Here is a 12110-nt window from a genome sequence, read left to right as displayed (position 1 = left end):
CAATACCTAACGGTGGTCACGGAAGTTACAAAAAAAAATTAATTTAGAATTAGTTTTCCTCCTTCAATAAAAGTAATCAAATACTAAAATTCTTCGGAAAAACACGAAACTTTGAATATCATTCATTCATAACGTTTCACAAGTGCCTCGTGTAAATCCATCCCTATTTTTTTCAAAAAAATTTTCTTTTAGTTATTGATCTGATTTTCAAAAATAACTATGTATATAATTTAAACAAAATAAAAGTTGAATTTATGGCTGGTGGTTGTTGCTCGTATTCCGGCAAGAAGAAGTTCATATTTATTACCAAGGAAGGAACCATCCAAAAAGTCAAAATTTTAACAACAAAAAAATGTTGTATAAAATTGACAAAAATGTTATTTTCTTTGATTCTTGTCTCCCTGAAATCTTTCACTAAAATTCATCCACACGATTTTTATTACAAAAATAATTCAAACTCCATTTAATTTCCAATATTTTCTATGATAACTCTAAAAAATCCTTGTGATTAAATTTTCACTTTTACCATTTTACATTTAAATTTTAAAATTTTAAATTTTAACATTTTTTTACTTAATTGCTCGCTCAGTAATAAGCTAGCTAGGTAAGTAATAACAAATAATTTTGTTAAAATGAGAGTAAAATTTTCCTATCCCGCTTGCAATAAAAAAGAAAACAATAATTTTTCATGTTCGTTAAAAACATTTACTAAAATACATTTTGAAAATATATTCACTGTAAAGGTAAGCATATTTTATATTTTTTCCAATTACTTTTTTTTATTTTTAAAGTTTATTCCAAGTGAGGAAATCTCAACAACATTTTTTTTGTCCAAAAGGGGGCAGAACCTTGGTACATATTTCAAACGCGGAAAAAAGTATACTGTTAACATTTCAATCTTTTAAGTTCATTTTAAAATAAGTTCTCTTAGAGTAGATTTAAATGTCGATATGTACTCGTGAAAGAAAAAAATCAAGATGATGGGCTAATATGATAATGCATCCAAACTGAGTTTAACGAACTAATGCTTCAATTTTTTACGAAAAACAACGTGAGAAAACAAATTCTTGAAGATGTATTGTCTAAAACTTGAAAATTTTCAAAACACGTAGAGATCGCTCGCTACGAAAAATTATGTCATTCACTTACCTAAGGAAAAAGATTTTCTATTACACGTTTAGTGTTATCTCCAGAATATTTAAACCTGTTCTCTTATAATTAAAACACCAAAATGAAACTCAATTTTTTTATATATAAATGTCATTCACGGGAACCACTTAGCTAACTTTTGAAAAATGTAATCTGACAGCGACTCAAAATATTACTACATGAAAAATAACTGTAAAACATGACAAACTGTCTTTCTTTTTCTGTTTAGCCTCCGGATCCACCGTAAGGTATTACTTTAGAGGATAAATGAGGATAATGATATGTATGAATGTAAATGTAGTGTAGTCTTGTACAGTCTCAGGTTGACCGTTCCTGAGATTTGTTGTTAATTGAAACCGAAACACTAAAGAACACCGGTATCCACGATCTAGTATTTAAATCCGTATAAAAGTAGAACTCTCGACTGTGCGATGACAAGTTTACCAGTAGACCAGCCCAGTGGGCATAACAAGCTGTCTGTTACTCACCGCTCAAAAAAAATCTTTAAAAAATCTTACTGCTCGCCGATAATAGTCACTGCTAAGTCTGAAAATTTTCTTAAAGGTTCACTATGGTTCCTATCCAAAAAATATGATATTCTTTTGATTCATTATTAATAATTAATAATTTTATAATAATAAATGTATGTATTACATTCTCTTCATAATTCTACGATAAGTTAATATATATTTGTATTTGTAGAAATCTACTTTGGTGCAGAAGCAGTGAAGTTTTACAGAATTATGCAACCAGGCGGTACAATTATGAAAATAAATTGCCTACTTGTTAACATGTAGGCGATATTAAAGGAAGATGTAATTATCATATTTTTCGCGATCACAATACTTCGTATAAGGAAGTAAAAAATATTGAGAGTACATAATCATTAAGCCTCTGTCGATTTTTTATCTATTCAATTGTACGCTTTAAAATCAAAAGTACATGAGGCGACCGGTATAATTAAAATCGAGTATGTTGGTCATTTTATCCTTAGTTAAGTTTTTTAATAAGTTTTTTTTTACCTACTTTTCGAAGAAAATTTCGGTATAAGGTTCGGTCACATGATAAGGGAAGGATGAACATGAATTTTCTTTACGTTTTGAGATATGAGGCGTACGAAAATACCATTCACTTAAATTGTGGTTTCCTTATATATTTGTATATATGCGTGTGTATAAAATTTTGTGGCGCGAAAATCTGCAAAACTACTAGATAAGTTTCATTGAAATTTAAATATTCTGTAGTAGTGCACCTGGAGTTGTGCATGTGAAAACTTGATGAATATTGATTGAGTCGTTCTTGATTTACGCTCAGTTTAACGTCGAAAAGATTTTAGCGGGGAAAGATCGAAATGTGGTTCGTTGTAATGCTGAAAGTTGGAACGTGGAAACAAAATAATTATAAATTATATATAAATAAAATGGAAATTATTCTTAAATAATTTCAAAAACGTTATCTTATATGTTCTTTCAGTAGTAACGTACAGTTGAATGTGGAACACCTATCAGCATTTTATGTAAAATTAATCTATGAAATCTCAACACAGTATAAAATTAATTTTATTAATCATGGCCCGTTGGTATTGATATATAATTTATTTATATAATAGTTTCTACTTACCAACAATCTTTAATAGTATGTTCGAACGCATTCGGATTAGTAATTCATCCTCAGAAACATTGATGTGTTGTAATTATTTACTTCACATATCATTAATTATACTATCTTGAATTTTAAAAATAAAAAATATAAATGTAACAATTTATCGTCAAAAGATAAAATAATGTCAGCATTATTCGTTATCTCAATATGAAGGTTTCGAATTGTTAAGATGTAGTCAGATGTATATAACAATTGAGACCTTCATACTGACATTACGGAAAACGTTAACATTATTTTACCTTTTGAGAATCAATTGTTACATTTATAATTTTTGTTTTTAAAATTCAAGTTAGTGTAATTAATGATATGTGAAGTAAATAATTATAATACATCAATGTTCCTGAGGATGGATTACTAATCCGAAAGCGCTCGAACATACTATTAAAGATTGTTTGTAAGTGGAAACTATTATATAAATAAACAGTATAAAATGTAAAACTCTGTAGTAAAAGAAAATATACATTATAGTGAATGTACAGCTTATGGTTATTCACATATCGGCCGAATCATATCGTTATGTTTTAAAAATGTGTCTCTTGTAGCACCTTTATTTGATTAATTTCTTTTTATGGTACGATGATTAGAATAGACTATAATTAAATACGAATAAAAATTGGGCTAAAAATCTGATTTATTTCTGTAAGCCGAAAAGCGTGTATTTATTTTAAACACGGAACAGGATTATGTAAATTATACTTGTACTTTTGTATATTTAATTATTAAAGGACGTATGTCCTTTAATGTTTAGTCGCCTGATCGGATTCGTATTTGAACTTTTCAGGGAACACCTCTTACACATCGTATTAAAAACCTGTTATAACCGGTTTAAAATGCTAACACCCGAATAAAATATCATGAAAGCTACTAATAACGGTAGGATATCTAATAAATTTGTCTTCGTATATTCTTATTTATTATTTTACATAATAAATTAGTATCGGTCGTGAAAAAATTCAGTGATGATAGATAATTGGTAATTTTAACTTTTATAATCGACATTACAAATCACCTACCAATATTAAACTCGCAAATTTTATATAAGTAGTAACAGGTTTCCTGCTGCTTTTTTTTTATTTTGCAATCTACTCTAGTATCAATTACTGGTTGGAATATGCTCAATCCAAAACTGTTAATAGGAGATAAATTTTAAGATATATAATTTAGCATGTAATAAAAACGAAATGAAAAGTTATCACACGATACCGTAAATAAGAAAAGTTTCTTCGTATGGAGCTCATTATTTAACGATAAAATGTTAACGCCTCAGAAAATTTTATTCGATTTGTTTGAATTAACCTTCTTTATATTTCTTAACAGCATTTTCAAAACAGCGTGACTGTACACCATTTTTTTCTTTTTCTCTGTCTAGCCTCCGGGAATCATCGTCAGGTATTACTTCAAAGGATTAATGAGGATGATATGTATGAGTGTAAGTGAAGTGTAGTCTTGTACAGTCTCAGGTCGACCATTCCTGTGTTAGTTAATTGAAACCCAACCACCAAAGAACAGCTGTATCCACGATCTAGTATTAAAATCCGTATAAAAGTATTTTGCCTTTACTAGGATTTAACCATTGGAACTCTCGACTTCGAAATCAGCTGATTTGCGAAAACGCGTTCACCACTAGACCAACCCGGTGGGTTGTGACTGTACTCCTATTACGTATGTACTAGTACAATAATACTTAACATCGACTTACCTTATCGTAAATGTTAGAAATGGTCCCTGAGAACATCCAGACATATCGGCACGCGTTTCTTGATCTCGAAGACTTTCAAAAGTTGTTCCTGCGGAATGTAATTGGTGAAATCACGAATAGCAATTTGTGGAGGCTCTGTGGGTTTCCTTGATTATTATTACTTTTTGCATAACCCCAGAAGTAAAAATCCGGAGAAAGCAAAATCTTAAAAATGTAAGTAATGATTACTACTAAGACAAATTTATGTTTAAGTGCTGTTTTTACTTCCTTGTACGAACCAAAGGAAGTATTGTAATCGTGAAAAATTTCGGTTTTCAGGTTTCAAAGGAAATATCCATTTTAACCACCCTGAATTCATTTTAACTAGATTCGGCGTGATGTCTGTAGGTACGACGTATCTCGCATTACTCAAAAATGATTAGCCGTAGAATGTTGAAATTTTGTATTTAGGACTGTTGTAACGACTATTTGTGCGTCACCTCACCTTTTGATTGCAATCGACTGGGCCAAAAATAGCCAAAAAATTCCAAAATTCAGAACATTTGAATTTCAGACTTTTTCTTAACTGAAATAATAATCTCTCGTTGAAAAATTTTCAACGATATTATCGTAAGTGGTATTTATTTTATTGATTCCAGAATTATAGCCAAATAAAATTTTAATTAATTAAATATTTGGATCTTTACCGCGTTTGTCGTAAGTTAAAATTGTCATATCATCAGAAAACCTTATGCTTATAATTTTTCGCCCTCTATACTTAATTCCTTTTTTCTTTCTTGAGGTATTGTGGCATAGACCCAACCAGGAATATATCTCGTTAGCATGAACTGTTTCTGGATTATTAATTTTCTAGATGTCTAGGTCAGCATCTGGGCTGATTAGTTATGTGCTGTGCACGGCATAAACTCATTTCTGCTTCAGTTTTCGAGCGTTAGGCTACTTTAAATTAAAGTTGATGAGCTCACAGCCTATTTCGAGATAATGAAATCTTAATAACATAATAACATTTAAAATGTAAGTAAATTATTTAAAACTATAATAACCAAGTTTTCATATTTATTACAAGATATTTGAGGTAAAATATAAAAGAGAAGATTAAAGAATTAGCAAATTATTTGATCAGCTCACTCTCTTTTTAAGACCATACAGTGTTATTTAATGTTTTGCGTGAATATGATGTCAAATTAAAACATTGTTATATTTTCCGCTTCATTATCTCTCTTTGATGTTTCCCATTCTCCATTTGTTTCTGTCGTTCCTGATTTAACCTAGATTCATTCTCTTTTTTTTTGTCCTTTGCTTTAAAGGATGTATTTAAATCATTTATACGGCACGCATTTCCTTTATATATATATGTGCTTTTCAAAAAAAAGAAAAAAGTATATTTATGTTTGCATTCTTTTAAATTCCCCGTTACTGCGTTAAATTCTACACGTTAATCAGGAAGCGTTTTTTGTAAAATTATTTTTCTGTTTTATGTCAAATGATTTCTTATTCTCTAAAATTCTATTCTTTTGTTTACATGAAAATTAAAAAATCATATATATATATATATGTATGTAAATATAATTTTATCAGACACGTCATCAATGCCGACTAGCGTAGAATCGTCGTTTTAATCCTAAAATCGTACATATATTTGTTTTGTATGCGTCATACTAACCGAAGATTTTTTTTTTTATAACACATAATTTATGCATATATAGATTTTATTTTGCTGTTCTCGTTACATTTGTATTTTATTTAACCATCTTGTTGACTAAATCGGAAATATATCATCTGTATATGTATTTAATTAAGTACATTAAATTTAATAAATAATTTATAACTGCGTCCTTTTTATTACAAACTAACAGACCATGCAATGCTTTGTCGCTGTTGCTAAATTTGAATATATATATATATATATATATATATATATATTTATTTATATATATTTTTTCTTTCCTTCTTTTTCCTCGCGCGTAAATCGGTACAGTAGTTTTTTAGTCTATAGCGAACACACATATCGGAAACATTGAAATGGAATTATAAAATATTTAGTATAGCGTGTGTTGCTTTTACGTCCAACAGATAGCACTGTTTTTCAAAAAAGGCATGTTTCACCTGTCACAGGTGAGATATCTTATATAAAAACACGCGCGTATTCGAATGCAACGTTGTGTCAATATTTCAAAACAACCGGTGAATAACTTTCGGAGATTTAAGATTTTGAACGAACATTTACATTTTTATTTATATAGATGTGTGTGTGTGTGTGTGTGTGTGTGTGTGTGTGTGTGTGTGTGTGTGTGTGTGTGTGTGTGTGTGTGTGTGTGTGTGTGTGCAACACAAAACACACACCCTGTGTGTTTTTTGTGTGTTCACAGACAGGGTGTCCCGTATGGACCTCTGGTGGAACCGTTTGATTTTTTTTTGTAATAGTTTTTATGTTGATTTCTGTTTTTAAGAGGATTTTAACTATTTAACTGAAATGATTCTGTAATAATTAAATTAAATTATCAATGTCAGTTGATTTTAACTAGGATATTCTCACTTTATTCTCTATGGATCAATCTCATTGAAAAATCGTGATATTTAATTTCGGTTGTCAACGAACCAAATACTTTTTAATTCTTTTGTGAAATTATAATGAATATTAAATGTTTTAAATAAAATCGGGACATAAGTGCCACGTACATTGTCTTATGCTGCTCTTTTTTTCATACGAGTATTTTATTTGTTTGTTTACCTATAGTATAGTTGTATAAATAATTCATATTTTCCTTGAAGGAATGTATTTTCATTTATTTGTGCTTCAACTCTTGGTTACCTTATACTTCCTCTTTTTTATTTTTTCTGTTTAGCCTCCGGAACCACCGTAAGATATTACTTAAGAGGATGAATGAGGAGGTTATATATGAATTTAAATGAAGTGTAGTCTTGTACAGTCTCAGGTCGACCATTCCTGAGACGTGTGGTTAATTGAAACTAAACACTAAAGAACACCGGTATATTACTTGCCTCATTGATCTATCTTTCCATCGGTTATAACGTATGGTTTGATAGGAAACTGTATTTTAACGTTACGTACTGTATCTGTGCATAGCCAATTATTTATTTAATTTTTTTAAATATTTTTAAAATAATTATTTGATAATTCATTTATTTTGTTTATTGTTTAAAATTATCGATCTCTACATAATACATTTGTACAATGACGCTAAATTCTTATTTTATAGAGTACGTTGTTACTTTTATTACATTTTTAAAGTGTATTGGGATCGTTAAAATAGAATTTAAATTGGTATTTTTTTTTTTTTTTTTTTTTTTTTAATGGAAAAGATATTTTCTAATAAACTGCGTATTGTTGGAAGTTCGTTAAAATAATTTTAGCAATATTTGGTTTAATTTGGCGATAACAAAATTATTGCAGAATTTATTTCTTTACGAAAATTACTTTTCCTGGATGTTTTGTATTTAACTGTCTTTATTATTTTTATTAATTAATTTTTTTTTTTTTTTTTAACTATCAGTTTATTTTTACAGACTTTTACACCAACTGTCTACCATTTGGAAATTGTGTATACTCGTATATTTATGGTTTTAATTTTTCGTTAAATTTTCGTTGTATACGAAATCCAAAATTGTTTTAGTTAATTAAAATATTTTTAAAAAAACTGTGTAAACATAGTCGCGAACTTTCCGGGTAGGTTAAAGGGAATCTGCCGGTCCCTTTATTCGATTTACAAATCCATTTGTCTGATATTTATAAAAAAATTAATGTCTAATGTTCTACATACATGACCCAACTTACCAAATGTGACATGTTTATCCGTTACAGAGATACTAAACAAAATAAGACACCAACACTCACACTTACATCTATTAACACAGAATTATATCTATGTACGGTATATCTAATATATAAATGCGAAAGTTAGTGTCGCTTCTGTCCGTTTACAACTGCATCACTGGAGAACCAACCGACCGATTGCTTTCAAATTTTCAGGATACATTCGTGTTATTCCAGGAAAGATTTTAAAGTATACGAGGTGTGGCTATTAAATAACGAGACCAGTGCTGATACAGAAGAACTGCGCATGCGCCAAATTCGTACGACCCACAGCTGTGTAGCGTGAAGACTTCTCTTTGATTGTTGGCACTCCACCCTGTAGACTTATTAGTCTGGCCATGGCCTTCGCTTGGATAACATCTGGTTTTTTTTGGTTTTTCCGGAAAAATAAGTGTTTTATTAGAGTAAAGAATTGTTCTAAATTTCATATGAAACTTGGAAAAACCGCTACTGAAACTTATCTTGTATTAAAAAAAAGTATATAGCAATGAATGTTTATCACGTGCGCGGGTTTTTGAATGGTTTAATCGTTTCCAAGGCAGCCGAGAAGACGTTGAAGATGATGATCAAAATTCAGAGCGATGATGATTATTTTTTCGATATCCATGGGATTGTGTACCTTCACTGGGTTCCTGAAGGGTCAACCTATTAATCAACATTACTACTACCTTGAGGTCCTTGCTCAACTCCATGAAAAATATTTAAAAAAAAGACCCGAATTGTGGAAGAACAAGTCATGGGTTCTTTATCAAGACAACGTACCGGCTCACACTGCATTGTCTGTCAAGACGTTTCTAGCCAAGTACGAGTATAACATCCCACTCGTAGACCATCCGCTTTATTCGCCTGACCTGGCACCATATGACGTTTATCTGTTCCCAAAGGTCAAATCTGCATTAAAAAAAAACAAGATTTCAGACCGTTAAAGGTGTGAAAGATACAGCGGCACGCTGTGAAAAAGCGACACGCGTCTCACAGAACAACTTCCAGCACTGTTTCGAACAATGGAAAATTCGCATGGATCGTTGTGGGGTTAGAAGATGGGTGTATATTGAAGGGGATAATAACTATGTATACATTTAAAATGAAATATTTCACAGCATTAGCCTCGTTATTTAATAGCCACACCTTGTATATCTAGGCTCTAGCTTCCTTAGGGTTTGTGAATTTTTCCCCTTGATCTAATATCGTTTTTTTTTTAATTATTTTATGTTACTCATATTTTTACGTCGAAAAACGAAATCGTTTATTGACGAAAAATAATAAGCGTTTTATAACATATAATATCTGATTTTTAACTCTCTACATTGATACCTTTACGATATGTAAGGTATTATAAGGTAATGGAAAGGGGAACCAAAAGGAATATGGTCGTCTACAGCAGGAGCGTATTAGAGCTTCTATGTTAAGAACGAGGGAAAGGTTAGAGGAAGCAGAAATTTTCTGGCTATAATTTTTATTTATCAGTATTATTCTCAAACCATGAAGACAACCATAAGATAATTTCATTTTTCTATGTTCTGTGTTTAAATATGTCTATATGTACATGTGTATCATGAAGTTCTCCCAAGACTTTCATAACTTATTGTACTTGTAAAAAAAAATGGAAAGATTTCATATGAACATATGTCCTAAAATGCTTCATTTATGGTTAGTGAAAGATTTCTCAGAAGTACAAATTATTATTTCAAAGTTGGCAATAAAACAACAGCAGCCGATTAAGAATACGTAATACTGTAATATTGTTTTAGTCATTCCGTAAGGTATATTAATTATATCATGTACTTTGAACTGTGCTTTCATTAGCTTTCTGTGAATTTTAGTTTGAACGTGATCGGTTTGTCATTGAAGTAATGCTGTACTTATTTACAGCAGAGGAACACGCTGATATGGTCTTCATTTTGTGTGTGTGTGTAATGTTTATGCTACAGCTGCTGCAGTAGAATTTTAAATACGTTTTCCAAATCGCAGGATTCCAGATCCCAAAACAATTAGCACAACTTTTCGTTATCTTTGGAAGCAGTTTCATTACCTATTGTTTGTACCAGCTAGGAACAATCTGTTCAATACGAGATGTTATTGATGAAACTATTATTGATGCAGTCCAGGAGTTTAGTATACCAGTACCAGGAGTTCTAAGCGGATTGGCTTTTCGGATCCATTGGTATTGTGAATGCTTAAACAAAACAAGTTTTAATCCTTAATTCTGTTGGTTGTGGTTTGAACGTACATGTTTTGCCTTCCCAACATCGTCAGTATTATCATTGCAGTGCTATATGCTACTAAGAAGGCCTTAACTATAATTAACCCAACATTTCAACTCGTACTTGTCTGCTCAGATTCCACGAGTGGCTTACAGGCGATTAGAGACATGTACTCCAGACACCCTATTCTATGTGAGATTCAGTGTGTTATTTCTCAAATTACTCAATATAATACAACTGTGAGCGTCTATTGCATCCCCAGCCATATTGGAATTTCAGCCAATGAACGTGCTGATAATGCAACAAAAGAGGCTTGTTTCCAGCCTCCTTTCACCTATCGTGTTATCTTGAACAAGCTTACCTGTTTTCTGAAGAGCGTGGTTCATGATGATTGGCAAAGTTAATGGAATGCTACCATCAACAATAAACTTCATCCAGTTAAGAACACTAACACTTGGAGTTCATCATGTAGAAATAACCATCGAGAGTCCTTCATTTGAGAGACCATCATTTGCTTTTTGCAAATAGGGGACACTAGATTCACTCATGGATATCTGATGACACAACAGATGCATCTGTGTTGATTGTAGATGCTATCTTGTCAAAACTTCCCAGTTGTATCAGGCAGAGCTTTAGTAATTTTACTACAATTTTTGACATTGTATTTATGCAAATTTGGATTTTTGTTTTGGATGTTTGTTAAACATAAAATTGAAAAAAAATTATCAAAGCTTGTTAATATGGAAAATTAACTTAGAGTTGCAATATCTTTTTTGCAACCTAAAATAAATAATGAAATAATAAAAAAACACCAACCTCAAATTTCTCATTGTTAATTTTAAGTTATTATTTAAAATACTTCTGTGTGCCACAAAAATGTTCAAATATTAGGTGTCCCTCAAAAGAAAAAAGGTTGAGAACCACTGGTCTAGACTGTATAAACAACTTGTAGAACTTTGCAAGAATCAGTGGCCAAAGTTAAGAAATTAGTTTAAACATTTTTATATGGCTCAATTTCAATTTCACTTTTTATTTTCTATTCATCTTTTTCTCTCTTTTTAATTTTTTCTTTTTTCTTGTAATTCTAGGTATATAATTAATATATTAAAGAAGCTGTTTTGTAGTTATTTGTGCTCCCAGATGAGTGTATTCTTAATAAATATATAAATAGACTGTTATCAGATTTAATTAAGTGTTACTAGTATTTGGGAATTTTTTGATAACTGTAACGGACACATTAACAATTACATGCCAGCTCCTACATGCTTACTAACTATAATTAGTTTCTTAAAGCAACTTAAAATAAATTCAAGTTGTTTAAAATGTGTAATAAGTTGAAGATTATCAGCTAACAAATCAAAAAATATTTTATCCGCTATTCTGTACCAGTGGTTCTCAACAGACATTTGTGACTTAATCTCCCTTCAACTAACTAGTGCAGACTTTTTCAGTAATTGTAGAAGCAGGTAGATGTATTATAATTTCAAAAAATATTGGTTTCTAAAATCTTAAGCAGTTGACCATTCAAAATAAATTATTTTGGTGATAAAATAGTTCTTGG

At 30.6% G+C, this 12110-nt stretch overlaps 1 protein-coding gene across 1 annotated transcript in view; it reads left to right on the top strand.

Annotated features, from left to right (window-relative positions):
* Pxn (Peroxidasin) overlaps positions 1–12110 on the top strand; it is a 247756-nt gene that overhangs the window by 151579 nt on the left and 84067 nt on the right. The gene's annotated exons all lie outside the window — the stretch shown is intronic.

Source organism: Lycorma delicatula, chromosome 8, assembly GCF_047948215.1.
Source record: "Lycorma delicatula isolate Av1 chromosome 8, ASM4794821v1, whole genome shotgun sequence".
NCBI lineage: Eukaryota > Metazoa > Arthropoda > Insecta > Hemiptera > Fulgoridae > Lycorma > Lycorma delicatula.
This window is presented reverse-complemented; position numbering and strand designations above follow the sequence as displayed.